The sequence below is a fragment of the Ursus americanus genome, chromosome 22, assembly GCF_024610735.1.
Source record: "Ursus americanus isolate L20-20 chromosome 22, mUrsAme1.1.p, whole genome shotgun sequence".
Lineage (NCBI taxonomy): Eukaryota > Metazoa > Chordata > Mammalia > Carnivora > Ursidae > Ursus > Ursus americanus.
In genome coordinates, this window is record NC_142148.1 from 8,829,257 (window position 1) to 8,848,809 (window position 19,553).

The window sequence follows — 19,553 nt, forward strand, 5'->3', positions numbered from 1 at the left end:
ACGATTTCCTGTCGGGCACTGCCCTGCACGTCCTTTCAGATTCAGAGCTGGGGAAAGTGGCCGTCGTGCCATTTCTGCCACGATCCATGACCACCCTTCCCTCCCCCTCGGAGAAGGCAGAGAGAAATGACAGCTAGCGCCGCCATGCAAATCACATTAAAATTGCGGGAGCATTTTGGTTTTCATGAATTTTGAGAAGGAAACCGTGGGCACAAAAGCGTCGCTGTGGGTTCTGACACACTGCCTGTTCTGATGGATTAAGTGCCCCAACTGCTGCCCACGAACAGTCAGGTACAGGAACAGAGAACCTTCCAGAAGTGCTTGCTGCCACACCGGCAAGGGCTCTCGTGATGTACGAAGGGTCCCGTCCCCGAGAGGGGGGTCCCCCGTCTGAGGGTAGCTGGGGCTGAGAGGCAGGCGTCGGGTCAAGCGGGCCACCCTTCATGCTCGTCCAGAGCCCCTACCCCTTCCCCCTAAATCACTCCTTCTCAGAAAGGCTCCATCGGAACACAATTTTTGTCCAAAGCACATTTTTTTTTTTCTTTTTCCATCAGCATTTCCTGTCCTCTCACCTTAAAAAAACAGCGCTGAGAGCTTTTCAACCACAGGCAGCCATGTGGGGCTTGAGCTGTTTCAGATTTGCACAGGCCCTCCGCGAACATCCTGTCGGGTGCTAAAATCCCGCAGCTGTTCCGCGAGGACCACCCGGCTCGCCTTGAACCACATCTGACAATATGATACTGCTCGCTTCCAGAACCCATCACACAGTTATTCTTGGATAAAAGGTAAAGCAAATAGCCAGCCAACTGCTCACTGCTGCAGAAACAAAGACCATCTAGCCATTTATCAAAGCTCGAGACACCGCTTTGCTTTAAGCACAGACACCTCTCCCATTACGGCTTTAAACGGTAACACGATATTATATCAGAAATGACAAATGGCACTGGGGGGCCCAACCTATACACAATCGATAGCTGCTCCGTAGTAAGAACCATCTTGAAAATATCGACAGAGGGAACAGGAATTCTCATAATACTGCAGTGTTTTTGTTTTTTTTTTTGGTGTTCTGTTGGAACGACAGGCCAACAATCCTCATTTGGGCATGACATTTTTTTTTTTTTCTCCGCCAGCGCTGTGTAGCCCCCAGACGCGTGGCGGGTGTCAAATCATTATCACTGTCCTGTATCTATTCTATATTGGATTCTAAGAGGTTCAGGCCAAGGAAATGGATTAGGCCGCTGCCCCTGCAGCCTAAAACTCATTTTGGCTACATACACACAAGGGCAGGGGCCCGGGGAACTACTAGGCTCTCCGTGACAAATGGCACAAGTGTCATTAGGGAGATTATGCCCTAGGGACTTCTCTGGGTCTGGCCCCAAAATGTTCTTTTAAACCCCTAGGGTCCCTGCCCACACCCTGCCCCCAAGAGGGGCAGCAGTCTTTCTTGTTTAGATTGTGAAGAGGTGACCCACCCCCCCAGTGACTGGAGAGGGAAGATGGTCAATACTCCCCTGTGGTTGTGTGCAGGGGGATGCTAGACACAGAATGACCTGGAAATGAGTAAAAGGGCTCAGAGCAAAGGCAGGTGCAAAGAAAGTATCTTCGACAACAGGGCTACCTTGGTTTGACACCCTGCCCCCAAACAATACAGGGGGTAAGAATGGTAACCCAGGACCCCTGGGAAGAAGGAGAATACTGGTGAGCCGAGTTTTCTTCCTAGAGCTGACCCCTTGATGGGTGGTCCTGGAATCCTCAGTTTCCTGCAGGGTTTTATCAAAGACACAGATTTGCAGAGTTTCCAGCTTGGAGTTTCTGATTCAGTATGTTTGCAGTGGGGTTTTGAAGTCTGTATTAGGGGAAATTTTTTCAGGCAATTCTGATTTTAAGCCAAGTTTGAAAAATCAATGGCTTAAAGCAGCAGGGGGCTGGTAGATGTTAAATACATAGCTCTCAAAAAAAAAAAAAAAAAAAGCCTAAACTCTAGCATTCGCCAACTTCCATGGTGGAAACACTTCTGCTATGGCCAATTTCAAGAAACCACCGAAGGAATTAGAAAGAGATATACACGATCAGTGCTAGCTCGATAGTCAAGCTGGCATCGCATACCATGAGTTCGAATCAAAGGAAACTCCAAATAAAGTTAATAAGAGCTTGTAATAAAAAGAAGTGACACCAATGATGGTCACTGTGGGGAAGAGGGGACATGAAGACAGTGGACAGCAGAGCTGAGCGAAGTCTTCCTTATGTGGGTGGGAAACCCATCCAAGTGCCAGGTCCTAAAGATGACACCATTCGTGGTAATGTTCAACTTGGACCATTCTCTACTCTGAGTCATGAGAGCCATAATAAGGGAATGCACGCTGAGAGTCAATAAAATGATTGTACTCAGATGATACATGTAGAAATACATCATTTAAAAACCCTTAATTAAATGACCGAATCAGGCAAAGGATTACTAATTAGTGTTAAAATCATTAAGTGGATGGTTGATGGGGAACTGGACATGCATTTAGTATAAAAGTAAAGCCATAGAGATTACTTTCTAGGTGCAAGGGGGTAAGTGCCCCTGCATCACAGAGCAATCAAACTGCCGTCGGCTCAGTCAGTGCTATTTTCGGCATCTCTGATTTTGGGGCAAACAGATTATGCGCTCTCCGATGTATTGCAATAGAGTCTATACCTCTGATGTGTTCTGGTAAAAACAAGTCCCTTTTGAACCCGTGAGGGGTTTATATATCACTTTTACGGGGTGGAGGAGCAAGCTAATGAGAAAATCCCAGACAAATTCAGAAGGAAGACATTCTTCAGGACAGTTGGCTCTATCTGTTCTATAATTCTGGGTCCTGAGAAAAGGGACCATGCTGGATTAAAAAAAAAAAAGATTTATGAGACAAAGTCAATGGGTACAATATGTGGTCCTAGATTGGACAGTACTTGATCAATTCAGCAGAGAACAACATTTTTGTGCAACCGGAAAAATATGAGTATGGTCTGGGTATTAGAAAGATAAAAATTATTGAAATGGAAAAATAGATATTGTTGACTGGAAACAGTAGGTAATACAGCGTGTATATTATCATCACATTTTATTTAAATATACATATAGAGAGAATGTTCTGGAAGTACACACACAATAGTGGTACTCTCTGACTCAGAATAAGACCATTCATTTTCTTATTTTGGTCTATATTTTCTAATCTTTTACAAGTCATATGTTCTGCTTCTGTCATTTTTAAAGAAAAGTGTGTGTGTGTGTGTGTGTGTGTGTGTGTGTTTTAAAGGGATAAAATGTTCAGAAAACCAGGCATTGACCTCGGAAAAACATTAATATGAAGATACCTTAAAATCCAGAAAAAGTCAAATGCATTCATCTCAGGAACCCGGACCAGTTCTGGTTTTGTTCTCAGAGACAGGACAGGGTAGGCACACAGTAGGTGCTCAGTAAATTTTGGCAGAGGAATCTAATCTGTAAAACATCCCCAGCCGTGTAACGGACAAGTCTTGGTGAACTGAAGCAGGGGAAGGTGAAAGAGGATTTATTTGACGGTGCTGTGTTGTAAAGTCACGGCACCACCGAGGGCCAGAAGGAAAGAAATAGAAGGCAAGATAGAAGACAAAACGGAACCAGTTGAAGATGCCCTGACTCATTGAGGAGGTAAAGGGACCGAGCAGCACCTGACTATTTGGCCTTGGCATCTCGTGTCTTCCAGATAGAGTAGCGAGCCGTTGTGTTGGCAGCAAGGACTTCCTGTATCTTTCTTGGGCCAACGCTCCCAAGGCCAGCGGGTTAGGGTGGGAGCCACGCAGCAGTCCGCAGAGTGGGCCTTCTGTCCCATCTTCATTTCCCTCAAGTGGTTGACACATCCTGGCTACCTTCACCCCTCTGCCTGATGAAAAGAGCAGCTCAGATAACCCCCTTGCCGTACCTCCAGATACAAGGTAGTGGCTTTAACTTCAGGAAATCGGGTCCCGGGCAGGTCAGGCCCTGATCTGGTGCGTGTCTTACGCGGCGTGGCCGAGGAATTGCTGATGGCTTGAGTGTGGTCATTTTTCTGTGACAGACATGTGAAGAAGCCGCGTCTGTGTGGACATGTGTGTGTGTGTGTGCACGCCAGGTTGTGTCTGTGGCATCTTCTCGGTTGGTTTCTGACTGTTCTGCACGTGGGTTACTGTAAATGTCACAGGTGGTCGGGACCCAGGGTGCAGAGGGTTGCCACGTCCAGGAAGTCCTCGGGCCTCACACCCGTCTGCTTTTCCAATCAATCTTCCAAGACACTCATGGGCCCTGGGAGACCTGAAATGCCTACTAGGGAAACACACATGGCAAGAACCTATTTCACAGTACCCTTTCAGCTTTTCCACATTATCAGGGTGGAAATGGATGGGTCAGGAGTGTGCCCTGATTTAGCTGAACTTTTGTCTCCCCGCCAGGGAAAGGGCTGTCTTCCTCAGCCGCCAGGAACCCAGGACACACTGTTCTCTGAGGAACCATTGAAAAATGAGGTTGAAACTCATTGCTGTGTGCCTCTCGTTCCCTATGCCAAGTTCAAGGCGCGGGGGGAGTAGCCCACTTCTGACTTGGGCCGGGGGGGGGGTAAAGTTCCAACTTAGCTAGGTAATCAGGAAAAAGGCATGAGGTCACTTCATTAAATGCCAGTAAATAATGGTTTATGGCCAAATTTGGGGTATTGACACATCTAGTACGCATAAGCTCTCTCTGTCTTCGGAGAGGGAGACGGAGACAGACAGACGGAGACTTTCCTATTCAAACTATCCGGGAACAGAGGCTGACAGAAAACTCTCCTGGTACTCCATACGGATTTGGGTGCTTTTTACCCTGGGCACGTGTATCAAAGGGAAAACGGGGAGGGGGGGACCTCGGATTTCCAAAAGCGAGAGGAAGTCTTTGGTAAAAGGTGTGCCATTTTCATTAATTGTTAGCAAGCGTTACATCAGCTAGTCGGTTTAATTAATTTAATCCTGGTAGGTATTTAGTGAACGATTTGCAGCCATTGGCTTGCTGTCCGCTTAGACGGGGAACTCCATGAGGGCAAGCACGGCCCACGTTCTCACTGCGGCATCATCAGTATGGGTCAGAGTTCTTAGCCCATGTTTATTACATGAATGACCAAATGAATGGGTGAAGTTCCTGAAACCATTCTGGAGTCGTAATGGAGGCTTACCGAATATTGAAGAGGGGGAGGGGGGAGGGAGGGTCAGACACACTGTGTGTCCCGTAGCAGGTGTCGGATCAGGCAGTATGAACTCACACATGCATACTTTCCTAACATCCTCACTTCTCCACCTACTTGATTCATTTAGTTTTGTTTTCTTTAGCCATGTTTTGTTAAATTCAGCATCTGTGGTCAGCAACACCGGCTGTCTCCGGACAGCTGTCAATTTCTAAACAAAAGCAATGACCTCCACTCTTCACTCCTTGGGGTTCCAGATTTGTCAAAGGCCTGTTCTGCTTCTACAAGCCCAGTCCCCCTTTCCAGACCTCTCTTTCGTTCTAATACTATTTGTTTTCAAGAGACACATCGAGCTTCTATTTATCTCCCTCGATCCGTTAGAATGCACTCAGATCCTCTTTTGCTTAGACTCAGTGCGTGCAGAGCAGCGACCATGTCCCAGGCGCCAATCTCCGAACTGGGGTATGTGGGTGCAAAGAGCAACGCCCCTACCCCGTGGCTCCTGCCGTCTTGTTGGAGAAACAGCCAACATCCGCACAAATGATGAAGTTCTCCTTTGTGGCTCTAGGCACACTGGCCAGGAGAGACTGAACAGAGATCAGTAACAGCTACCCTGGTGCGATCCCCGGGAAAGGCTCTGTTTTACCCCGGGCTTAAGCAAATTATTTGTAGAACTTGAACGAACCCCAGCTTGGCTGACAGCAACCAAGCCTTGGCCATTTCTTGGTTTCTCTCACTTTGGGGTAGCTCCCTTGGAGTCCTGTGCTTTAGACAAAGCAAACCGTCCTGCCACACATGCCGTCATTCTTAAAATTAGAACAAAGTTTGAATGATATAATAAATTCTACCCATATGCAAAAGGGTAACAAAAGAGGGAATTGGGTAATGCACTCTTTCTGCTGATGTGCTAACGAGATACAGCACGCAGGTCTATCAACAGGCTCTGTAGAGGGTCCAATGCCTTCCTCTCCCTCCGTGTCTTCTTTTCATTATAGTGTCTCTGCAGCCAGCCAAGTAATTAATGGGAAAAGTACCTAATGCCGCATGAACCTCACCCAATCATTTCTAAAATGGATCAAAATTCTATAAATGACAGTTTATGCATCTGGCGAAATGTGTATTTTCTTTTCAGAAGGTGTTTCTATTACGGTCGGTCTGAACATCATGTGATATCACAGTTGCTAGGGTAACTCCGTTTTTTTTTAAAAGAGAACAACAGAGTAAATAAGCATGTAAATCGACTTTGGTGCTATGTAAATTCTAGTGAATCTGTTATCGTTACCTTGACGATGAAAAAAACTGGCATTTATCTTCTCTGGCCCCCAGTATGATTCGGTTTGAACTTAAAATTTATAAGGTAGCCGTGTGGAGGTGCCGAGGGCTCTGGAGAGACACGGGAGGCGATGCTGTTAAGAAGCTTTGCTTAACAGGAAAGGGAGTTTGGACAACGGTGATGGGTCACATGAAGACCAGGGGAGAGAGTGCGTGATTGTCAGGACGTTCATTGTCAGCTGTGTGTGGCGCAGAAAGCCCGCCTGGGGGCTACCTGAGCTTCTAGGGCAGTCAGAAACCTTGTCAACCGTCCAGACCGTGTGTCCTCCTGATGTCTCACCTCTGACTTGCCTGGATTCTTTGGCACCCCAGCAGACAGATCTGCAAAACTCCTTGTGTACTTTCTGTTAGGCGAAAATGTCTGATACAGCAGACGTGATTCAGGAGTGATGACTGCAAGTAAAGCTCGGTGAACATCTCCAAATATTTTCCACATTTCCCATCTAGAGCTTTGAGGGTTCCAGTTTGTGTGTTATAATTGAGGTTGGCAGTGGAGACCGGGACTGGAAGGGGTGTGAGTGAATTCGGAAGAATTACTTGGAAGAGCTAACGAGGAAAAGATGCTCAAATGGAAATCCTTTTTGAGGAAAGAGATACTCTTGTAATAAAAAGCACCAGTGTTTCCATCAATAAAGGCACTGGGATCAGAAAATACATCAAAGAGAAAGATTTTAGACTGGATGAAGATGCCCAACAGAAAACAGTCCTACCAACTGGCAGAGTTTTGACTTGTCTCCCCTTTTCTAAAAATCATACAAAAAGCTCAGCTCGTGCTTTTAATGAATGAATGCTTTGAATAGCTATGCAGAGTGCCTAAGAAAACTTATGATCTCAAATTATTAGTTCAAAGAGTACGTGTCATAGGAGTTCCTGTAGGAGGCAATAAAAAAAAGGGGTGTACTTTGAAAATCCAAATTTATAGCAAATTCTGCATCTTTCATTTGGCACCTGGATACAGTGATTGCTTGGGTGTATCAAAAATATTACAAAGGAAAATTAAGTGTTGTCTCGCTCTATCTTCTTATAAAGTGATACTGATGACCTAGTGATCACTATCTTCTTAACGGGGCTGGGAGATTTTATCAAACCTTGTACAATATGATTGCATTCCCTTCATTCTGAAGCCACCTTATTTTAATTTTCACATGAAATTGGGCTGCAATTGCAATGTGTGTGTACTTTTAACATGCTAGGGTTCTTCCCCACCTCTCACCCCTCCCCCACCCCCAAACAAAGCTTTTGCTAAATCCCTGCATGCCTTACAATGGATGGAGTGTCAGAATGGAGGAAGCTGAAAAACAACAGGCTTCAGGAGCTAAAAGAAACAAAAGGGGGATGGCAAAGCCTTATAAGATTAGCCCTACGGTTCCTTCCGCATCCCTGAGTGACAGGCAGAGAAATCGACAGCTAATTCAAGATCCATCAGGGGCTGTATTGCCTTTCTATCGAAATGATGAGTTTGGAGAGCGGGCTGCAAATGAATGCCTGAACATTCTCGGGAAGTACTAAGTGTCACGGCCGAAGTTAGTGTGGCACTGCTGTCTGCCGCATCCAAGAGATGATGGGGCCCTTCTAGAAGGGGAACAGCGGGGTAGCACAGAAATGGAAGGTAAAAGAGGTTAATTTATGGAAATTATCCAGGTCATGTAACCAGTAGGACATATCAAGCAGAGCTTTAAGAGAGGAGCAGTAATGTATGTAAAATCTGACTTTCAATAGGTCGCGAGACAATAACAGTTATCAGGAGTCAGGCAACTTTTAGTAACAAAGGCGAACATTTTCCAAGTGTTTACTATGCCCCGGGGCACTCTGCAAAGACACAAAACAATAGGACAGCTCCCAGTAGCCCCATTTTACAGATGAGGAAATAGAGACTCAGAGAGTTTCAGCACGGAATTAGTAAGGGACGGGGACGGACTTGTACACTGGGCACCTCAGGGACAGTGCCTGGGAACCCCCATACTCAGAGGCCCAGGAAATATTTTCATTTCTTTTAAGATCAGAAGGAAAAAAAATGAGCTTTGAGAGAGAAGAACGTGTTTTAATATAGGATGTTAATATATTTGTCTTTGCATCATGATGTAGTCATAAAATATATTTTTTAATATTTCCTTTTTACATGAAATTTTAATATTTTCTCATGGAGAAAACCCTGAGGGACAGGAATGAAATGTCAAGTTTGAACTCCCGCTTTTCCAACTTTGGTCCGACGACCAGAAGCATCCATACCAGCTCCTTGGACGTGCAGAATCTCAGACCAAACACCAGATTGCTGACTTGAATCTGCATTTTAGTGAGCTCCCAGATGATTCCGCCTAACATTTGAGACACACTTGACTCAACCTATAACCAAGAGTTTACACCAACCCTCGTCCTCCCTTAAGCCACGGCAGTCTTAACCTACATGGAAAACGCAAAGCCATGCTAGGTGACCAGAGAGTTATGGCTATCACTGCCTCCGTATCTTTCTTCTCCTTCTAAGGCAGGTAGGCTACAAAAATGCAAAAAGCAATACACTCCTAAGTAAAAATGCAATTTTGAGATAACAATATTAATTAAACTGTGAATATTTTGTTACCTTAACTTAAGCCCTGGGAATAATTAGGGAGTTTTCTGCCAATAGTGCTTTCCAATGACAGCACTGAACGCCTTAAGTATGAGAGGTCCTTGGGTTGGAAGGGACCTTTCAGTAGAGGGGAAGTTACTGGCTTGGTTTTTTAAATCATAATAATGCTCCCCGACGACCCCCGACCATAAGGGCTTTGAGGAACCTGCTACCTGGCTCGCTGCCCTGGGGACTGAGGTGAATGGAGCCCAGAAGCCACCTCTTCCCAAGAGGCTTCTAGATCTGTCTCTCTGACACCTGCTGGCTACAGGGGTCCGATGATTTTTATGGGCGTTAGTCTAAGAGGGGTTCTTTGAGGTCTTTAGGAAGAAGTTAAAGATGGGGGGGATGCAAAAGAAAGAGGGAAAGAGATCGGGAGAAAAATGAGAGAAGAGGTGGACAGAGAAAAGTCTGGAAGTTGAGAAAATGGTCTACCATTAAGGAGTCATAACCAATGGTAGCAGATACCCCACCGTGGTCAAATACCTCGTGGGTGAAAGAACGAAAGAGCAAGGGGAAGATTTAACTTCGTCTGGTGAATGCCGGATATTGGACCAAAGTGTGTGCATATATGTGGGCACAGCCATGCGTGCACTGTTAATAGCGCTTGTAATAATCTTACGGAAACTTGTTGGTTTATTTATTTACTTACTCCGGATTTCTCTCGCTAGAAAATTATCTCCATGAGGATAGGGCCCTGCCTTGTTCACTACAGCATTCTCCTCACTCGGACAAGCAATTGGCACATAATATATGCTCAACAAAAATTAGTTGAACGAAGGCATTCAAGGTGGGGGAAAATCAGTTTGAGCGACACTGTCGAACCAAGGCCACAAATCTGGAACCACAGGTGTGAATCCAAGCAATCTGGGTGAGCTGACCGAATCTCTCATTCTGGCACTAATTCCCGGTTTACTGCATGGCGTGGACAGCCGCTCCCCGCCCCACGCCGCTCCCTGCCTCCGTTGCTCGTGTGTCAAACAGGGATGAGAAGGCTCCCCTGCCTCCCCTCGCACAGGGTTTGGGGAGAACCAGACAAGGTCATGAGTGTGCGTGCTCTGGAAGTGGGACCACGCTTCGTCAAAGAAAGAGTAATGCTGGAGTATGGGTGACATCTTCCTCGTGGCCCTGGGTCCTCCTGCCTGTTGAGTGTCACACCAAAGCCACCAGGGGCCCAGGCAGAAGAAGCAAAAGCCTAGGTGGCTATTTCATGGCCGAGAATCATCCACAAGGAGCTATTACTACATTTCACTTTGAAGATCAGCTGCAGGACGCTTGTGCGTGAAGAGCCATTTGTAAAATAAAGAAAAACAAGACACAAAGGAGTGTTTTCCATTCAGACCCTTAGAAATGGATGCTTTGCCTTTCCTGTTCATCCTTCTCCCACTACTGGTCCATTTCCTTCCTTCTGGCTTCCCGTCTTCCTATCATTGTGCCATTTTTGTTTGGGACCCACGCAACAGCTGCTGTTATCACTCTGCACTTGTCTCAATCTTGCCCAAGAATCCCCTCCTCGGCCTTCCACCACACCAAGTTCTGTTTCAGGTTTCCCGAAGGAGAAGAAACCCGAGAACGTCGTGTCTCGTCAAAGACACAGGCGTGGCGAGAGCAAATCTGTGAGTGCCAGGCTGACTCAGTGCTCACCACACTCCCCCGACCCTCGGGGGGCAAGCACGACCCTCGGGCACCGGTGAGGAAGACATGCGGGCATGCAGCTAGCAGAGGCAGGACTTGGAAAGGAGCCCAGGCTGCCAGCACCCCACCCTTCGGGCTCCTTTCATTGAAATTGCTGGAGCTTTTCTGATGTGACCTTGGGAGGGTTGTGTTTGAAAATGGAGAGACTCATGGTTGAGTCCCCAGTTCCCCAGTGTTAGTGGGGTTTGTGAAGGTTCCAGCTTAGATTTGAAGCTCTAGGCAAGGACTCTCTTACTGTGGTGTTTTTTTTTTTTTCCTTTTTGACTTAATTTTATTCCTCATAGATTTAAATATTATTATTCTCCACTGGCGTCTTTCCCCTTCACTCTGCCTCGTCGGCACGTGGCAGCAACTTCATCTCAGCCCTAATGCTTTGCTTTGGCTCCAGCGCTATGGACAGCTCGTTTCCCTTGTTCTAAAGCCTTTAAAGTGATGAAAACACGTGGGTAAAGCCACTCCTGCCGCCAGCATCCAGAGATGTCTCTCCCTCTCCTCTCCTGAATTTGCCTTGTGCTCAGGACTCTATTCTTGTACGTGTACGCGTGTGCACGTGTGCATGAGTGTGTGTGTGTGTAATTTGAAGTTTTACTTAAGATTAAAAATACAACATGGACTTTGGGGGAGAAAAAACACATCACATAGGAAAGAATAAAGCAAAAAAAAAAAAAAAGAAAAGAAAAAGAAACCCTGTCTGTACCTTCCACACAGCCTGTTTCTTACAATTCCAATCCTCAACCACTGCTCATAGTCTCTTGTGTATCTTTCCAGAACATGCTCATGTATTTACAAAAATGATCTCTACCTACTCGCCCACCTACCTATCCAACCCTTTCTCCGTTACACAAATGTTCAGCACCTTCCTTTTTTTTTTTTTTTTTTGGCTTAATAAGCTTAAAGCTTGATCCGTATCAGAACATATGGATCTGTTTTATGATTGTTTTAAAATATACTTAGGGTTCCATCAGGCGGCTGTGCCATAATTTCTTTGGCCAGTCTTCTCTTGAGGGACGCCCAAGTGATTTTATTTTGCTTTGTTTTACCTTATTTAATTTTGGTAAAGCCATTCATTTTTGCCCTCACTCATTGGTTCCTGTGTTCAACTAGACTGTAAACTTCTTGGGGGCAGAAGCCATATTTAATAGCTGTCAGGGCTGCAGTCTAGAATTCTGCACACAAGGCGGTGTGCTCGCTGCTCGAGATGCCCCGGCTCATTGATACACGGGGTCATTGGATCTTCCCGACATGGTATGAGACAGGTGCCGTTATCACCCCACTGTACAGAAGAGGAAGCTGAGGCTTACAAGGGAGGGTGATTCAGCTGAGATCACACAAATGCCCAGGGGATACGAGCCTATGGAATTTGACTGCGGAGCTGGTCCTCACCGCTCCTCTCTGCTTGCTGTGACGGGTCCATCCTTGTAACTCCCAAGGGTCAGGCACTTTTTCTTTTTCTTTTCTTTTTTAAGATTTTTCATTTATTTATTTGAGAGAGAGAGAGAGACGGGGGTGCAGAGGAGGAGGGAGAAGTAGACTCCCCGCTGAGCTGGGAGGCCAACGCGGTGCTTGATCCCAGACCCTGGCATCATCACCTGAGCCAAAGGCAGATGCTTCACCAACTGAGCCACCCAGGCACCCCTGGCAGTGTTTCTCCACACTCTGATTAAGAGTACAAAATGGAATATAAAGTCCACAGTCAGCTTTCTGGAATACAGATCCTGACTCTGCTTCTTTCTCGCTGTGAAATCGTAGCAAGATACCAGAATGTTCTGTGCCTCAGTCTCCCCTTCTGTTAAATAGATCCAATGGTAATACTCACCTCACAGGATTATTGTAAGGATTTAAGAACGTAATATGGCACAGAGGAGGCACAAAGAAAATTTGAGAAATTATTCAAGCCTAGACTCCAGAAGGAAGACCCCACAGGTACTCGCCTACCATACTCGAACCTAAATTTGTTCTTTTCTCTCTTATTTCTTCCTCAACTACCCAGAGCACCTGCACCATAGTTTGGTGGGTACTAGACAAAAACTTCTGACAGACTAGAATTTTCCTAACATACCTTTTGAATATTTTAAGCCTGGAAGAAAAACAGCCAGAATTCAGACATAGCAGGCATTTTTAAAATAAAAGAGCTGAAGAAAGGCTTGGCAAATTGGAGAAGAAACGAAAAGAAAGAAAAAAAAAGTCCTGGAAAAGCTTATATTCATGGATGGCAGGTAGCATATACCTGGAATTGAGCTGAGAGAAACACTTAAATTCTTGTCCTCTTGGGACCTACACTTTAATTCACTTAAACTAACCAAACTGATATGGTTCAGAGTTTAAGGTAGAGAGGTATTGTTTTATAATTCTTCATTTCTAAAATGACCCTCTTATTCTAGGTAAAGTAAGACAGAAAATTGATAGTCAGATAGACTGAGATATGCAAACATTTTTTTTTTTTCCTGGAAAGTTACAATGATTTTTAAGACTTCGTATCTTTGTGGTCCTTTTTTATCCTTCTTATTTATTCACACGAGGCAGTATGACTTATTAACTAACCATAAATTTCTTCCTTAGATTGCAATTTTCATCTGGAGGGAAAACCCTTTTCATATTAATGATCTGTATCATTTGTAGTAACAATACCTTTCTCCCTTTGTTTAAAAAAAATAATAATGATATTAATAAAAAAAGTGCAGACTTTCCTCTCCATATCAAAGTCTATCAGGAAATAAATGAGGAAAACATATATTTGATGCCGTATTTTAGCCTGAGAAAAATCGACAAAATTATTTTTATTATATAGAGGGCATATAGCTCATGCATGTAGCTTAGAATCAATTAATTTAAAGTAATAATTTGTACAAACACCCTCACAAAAATTTTAAAGGATATTAAACACCCTGTTTTATAAACATAACACTTAATTTAGGAAAAAAAAACATTTAGAAGGTAATGCATTTAGGATAAGTGCACAACACATGAAAATAATAAATGAAATTTTCCCAGTTTAGAAAATGAATGTAATTAATTAACATTTAAATTACATTTTTAATTGCAATCATGCCCTCCCAGGGGACTCATAAGGGACCATAATTGCAATTAAAAGCATGTGGATTAGATAATAAAACAATGCACACTGTCTGAAATGTGCGATTTAAAATGGAAAACAGACATTGTTATCGGCACATCTAACTTAATTGTAGCCATAAAGCAAATGTGCTGTACAAAATAAAATTCACATACGGGAACATTTAATTCTGGAGTCTCTTAAAGGGGACACGCTTGAGAGCACATTTTATGACAGGTTCTGTTGGAAACAGCCCTTTAAGGCTTTCGGATCGAGGGCTGGTGCCTTAATGTTTTTGCATTAATAAAAGCAAAGCTGAATGTTCCTATTAAAACACACAGATACATTTAAGTAAGAGATGAAACTCAATGTCTAAATTTAAGCTGCGGCACACGATTCTATCAGCTGGACAGACCGTAAGGCCATGTAATTTTGAAACTACGTGGTTTTTTAACTTTTTTTTTTTTTTTATCTTCTCCTCTTGTTGAGAGAATCATCATGAAAGGTGTGCGATTTAAGACTAGGGAAAGGAAAGCCAGAGAGATGTGTGTTTGGCTTGGCGAGAGCAGAGCCAGGATATGCATCCCCAGTCCCCCAGCCCCACCCGGATAGTCTGACGTCCAACATCGTCCACCTCGAGAAAGCCAAACCAATGCTTTTTAATTACAGAAAGGTCTTCTATTTCATTAGCATGAATCTCACCGTTATTTGATCAGAAACCTTTTCAACTCCGTATATGTCCGTCTTTTCAGTTGGAGGTACTCTTGGTAATGTCTGGGAGTCTCAGCTTGGGGGAAAGGATGCTGTTGGCATCAGGGAGTGCATGAGGCAACCCCTGCTTAGAAAATACCAAACTGTATCCAAAGAGGAGATGGTTAAAAGTCCTTCAGAATCCCATTCTGGTAGATACAGGGCTGCAGTCTTCTGCTTTTAGCCTAGATGCCTATTTCGTCTGCTTATTGATGAGAAACAGTGACTGTGTTTACGGTATAAATGTTAGCATGAAATTAGAAGCAGCACAGCTCAAAAGGGCAGTGCGATAGAAAGACAAAGATCTCAGCTTTGGGGCCGGAGAGATCTCTGCTCAGAAGCCGGCTCTGCACGGCCAGCCGTGTGACTCTGCTCAAGTCAATTTTCCTCTGCAAAGTCTTGGTTTTCACATCTGCTTTACATTCATGGTGGCATGAAGATGAGAAAAAAATAGACACACTCACACATATATACATTCACTAAATATATTGAAGTATAGATGCTGTACGATATAGAACACCATGTATGAAGACCTTTACGTACGTATAATGTACAATGTACGTAAGCATGCATATGGATGTGTGCGTGTCCAGAATTTATTAATATGCAAATAGGTAACCCCTTTGATATGTTTACATTTGCATACATGCATAGCTCCCTGCTTCCTACAAGCTCATTCACTCAACAGGTTTTTTGAAAGGCCTACTATGTGCCAGGGACTATGCTCGCCTTGGGGATGTAGTTGAAAAGGAACTCAGAAAAAGATGTTTTAAGTAGATGACAAAACATCTGGACTTGATCTCAGGGCAGTAGGAAACCGTTGGTGAATTTAGGCAAAGGATTAAAACTGACAGATTTGTATTTCCTAAGAAATTCTGTGCGATGTGGTACATTGACTAAGGAAATGTGGCAGCTTGGCGATGGGGGCAGGGATGTCGAGAAGTCTGGAGCTGGTGTCTTAGAGCTTGTCGAGTTTAACGGAAAATGAGGAAGATCTGAAATCAGCTCACGTAACAATAGTTTTGGTCTTTAAGAATGCCCAGGAATATGACAACCAATGAGCAAGTTGTTACCCTATTGGAGGGCAGCAGAAATGAAGATAGAAGGCCACTGAAGTTTGAGACCCGTGAGTCCAAGATGCCTACCCATCATACTTTTCTGGGGCGAGTAAAATTACAGATTCTTAAAGCCCATTCATAGACCTTTAAAATCAGAATGGATGAATGGGGAGTGGGGACTCTTTGCAATACTAATTCTAGGCATATTTAGGGAAGACTGTGCATTTAGACCACGAGAAACAACAAATAAATAGGATTTTGATCACTATTCAATAAGCTAAAATCTGATATCTGGGATTGTGGCAGAGACGGTGCTATATGTTTGCCATATCCTCTTCCCACAGAAAAACTACATTTCCCAGTTTCCCTTGTAGTTCAGCTGGGACCATGCGCTCTGGCTTCTGACCAGACTGGGCAGAGGTGATAGACATCACTGCCGAGACTCGTCCACACCTTCTTCAGTGGTTTCGGAAGCCAAAATCCAGATGTTCCAGATGGTATTGCTATATGTCAGCTGGAGGAGACCAGCATCAGACAGTATGTACATAAAAAATAAGTATGTACTGTGTGGAGTACTGCGATTAGGGGGTTATTTGTTAGAGAAGCTAGCATTAATTATCCTGACTAATACAAGGAGAAAGGAAAACAAACACATCTCTCAGAGCATGGCGCCGATTTCCTACAAATTCAATCAATTTTTCCAACGTCACCATATTTCTCTAAGGCAAAGTCTTTAAATAGCCATAGATGCTATTTTTAGTTTCAGCATTTGTGTATTTGAGTGTATTTTTAGTCTTTTGGAATTAAACCCAGAATAGATTCCATTTGCAGTAAACCAGACTATTTGAATAAGTCAATGCTTCTGAAATTGTAGGAGGGCAGGTGTTGCCCCCGGGGGACGTTTGGCCATATTGGGAAACATTTTTGGCTGTCAAGACTTGGGGGGTTAGGATGCTACTGCATCTGGGGGTAGAGGCTAAGTACCCTGCACTAGCCCCCTGAGCAAAGAATTATCTAGCCCAAAATGTCAGTAGTGCCAAACTCTAGACTAATCCCAAGTAGGCTCGATCTGCCTTCTGGACATAATCACAGACCCATTATGTCCAAAACAAAAAAAAACCCAGGGGCCAACTGGTGCCAAACGAGGGCCACAGTTAAACAAATCAGACTCCCCATTCCTGCTCAGCACACTGTTCTGCCGTTCTCCGCCAGACCGGGGCAGTCAGTGCGTCAGAAGACGAACAGAAATGTTCCAGGGACTTCTTGTCACCTAGGTAGAAAGAAACAGCTTGAAGGACCCAGTCATTTACACATTCAACTTTGTCTTCTTCGTTCAAAAGTTGGTGTTGCTGTCACCAGACCTGGCAAAAGTCACACTTGTAATGTCATAACTTTACACCCGCCTCTTCGTCCTTTTGGGAGGTGTGACGCTCCCAAGTCAGAGAGCGCACTGATAGAATGTTGCCAAGTCCACCTCTCTGCCACCTTCTCGCCTCTTGCTCTCTCGGAGGTAACTGCTCTCCACAGAGAACAATTTTTTAAAAACATTTATTCATTATTTGAGAGAGAGAGCATTAGCAGAGGGAGAAGAAGAGAGGAGCTAAAGCGGACTCCATGCTGAGTGCAGAGCCCCACGCGGGGCTCGATCTCACGACCCTGAGATCAGGATCTGAGTCAAAATCGAGAGCCAGATGCTTAACCAACTGTATCACCCAGGTGCCCCTTGATTGCAGCATTTAAGGGATTATGAATTGAAATGCCTTTCATTTGATAAGATGAACACCAAGAATCCCCATATTACCCCCCCCCAACACACACACACAAAACATGACTCCCTGACGTGCTCTGCCATGACACAAAGTCTGACCTCAAAGTCTAATGAGCAGTAGCGCCTGGTGACTGAGAATGAGCAGCTTTGGGGTCAAATATGTTTGGAGCCTGATTTCCCCAATAACTACCCGTGTGATTTTAGGCAGGGTATTAACCATGCCTGAGGGCCATTCCTCACCTATATGGAGAAAAGAGTGTCCACTTCATATGATTTGTTTGGAGATCAGAACAGACACTGTATACAAAAAGTGCTCAATGCCGTGCCCCCACACAGTAAGTGTGTGGGCACTCAAGTATTTACTGATAAGTAATAAAAATCCTTTCTCCACAGAGTGCAGAGTCATATGTGACTTGCCCTCTCTGACCTCTACTCATCTCATCTGACGTCTTCCCACCTCATTCTATACTGTACTCCAGCCACCATCTTTCTATTTCAGAAAGAACAAAGCCAACTCATTCTCACCCCAGGACCTTTGCACTTGCTGTTTCCTCTGTTTGAATGCTCTTCTGTCTTCCTCCAGAGTTTCTGTATCACTGATTCCTTCTCAGCATCCTGGCCTCAGACTAAATGTCACCTTTCTCTGGCCATTGTCCCTGAAGTTCCCTACCCCCATTCTTAGCCATACATGATTGCATTTCTAGCTTTATTTTCTTTATAATACTTAGTGTCATCTGAAATTATCTTATTCACACATTTATTTACTTGTCTGTTGTTTCTATCCCACTCCTGATGGAAGTTGCATGCAGGCAAGGAATTCATCTTATTCAACAGATGCAAAAACCACACTTAGAATGTTTCACGCACAGTTGCTTTTCAATGAACATTTCTGGAATAAACTAAACCAAACCTAACTTCTTTAACAGAAAACTGTCCCAACACCTCTTTTCATAACAAAACTAAGGACAGTGACCACTGACATAGACTCTAAGCTCCTGGCAATGTCCCCAAAAGGCTGAGACTTCTGGGTTTTATTACACCCCCTTTGGGACAAACCCTCACCTTGTATTAATTTCTGACTATTCATTGCAGGCAGAACAAGTCCTTGGATTTGGGAACTGACCACTAAACACATGCCACCATCTGAAACTAGAATGTTCACGATGCATTTCCCTTTCCGGGCGAGAGTGCAGAACGGTAGGGAAGCTGTGCAGGCCAATCAGAGGGCAACCTGAGGTCTGTGTGCCTCTGCATGTGTTTGTGCTCATGGTTGTGTGTGACCACACGTGGGAAGTCAAGGGTGGCTCAGGGGCTACCTAATTAAGTTTCCAACTGAAGCATTAGGCAACTCCACTCTGCCACTCTGTCACCTGCCCCACGAAATGGACCCCAGATACAAACTGCGCCTTAACTAGGCAGCTTCCATTCTTGCTGATCCCATTAGTTGCCCAATTGGGCAAGACGAGGTTTTAATTGCATGCCAGAAGCTTTATTTTTCTGCCCCAGGCAAACAGTTAACCACATTAGTATACCACTGACACATGAGAAGTTGGTCAGCAATGAAAAGTGAAAGAGCCACTTTTGGAGAGAACTGAGGTACCTGTCCATTTCTAGCACTTCCCCCCCAGCATCTGTAGCTACCTGAGGGAGAAAAATTTCAACCACCACCACAATGTGACAAGGTGTAAATAATGCACCGTGCTAATATTTCACAGCTTCATGGTGTGATGTAGGTTCACACAGACAGGCAAGGCTTGAAGGCAGACAGATGTGGCTTACGGGCGGGCTGTGCCCCTTGCTAACCATTTCCTCAGTCTCCTCATCTGTCAAGCAGGAAAAATGAATGTCACTTTCCGCTTTGGGATATTTTGAGGATTGAATATGAATGAAATGTTACAGGTAAAGAAAGCTTTAGGCTCAAATTCTGACACTTACTAGGCACAATGTGTCATTATTATAACTTTTATCCATCCACGCATGCATCCATGCATCCATCCATCTATCCATCCATCCATCCTTCCATCCATCCATCCATCTGTCTATCCATCCGTCCATCCTTCCATCCATCCATCTATCCATCCATCCATCCATCCATCCATCC

General features: G+C 44.4%; 1 protein-coding gene across 3 annotated transcripts in view; it reads right to left on the reverse strand.

Moving 5' to 3' along the window:
• TSHZ2 (teashirt zinc finger homeobox 2) overlaps nucleotides 1–19,553 on the reverse strand; it is a 439,912-nt gene that overhangs the window by 244,001 nt on the left and 176,358 nt on the right. The gene's annotated exons all lie outside the window — the stretch shown is intronic.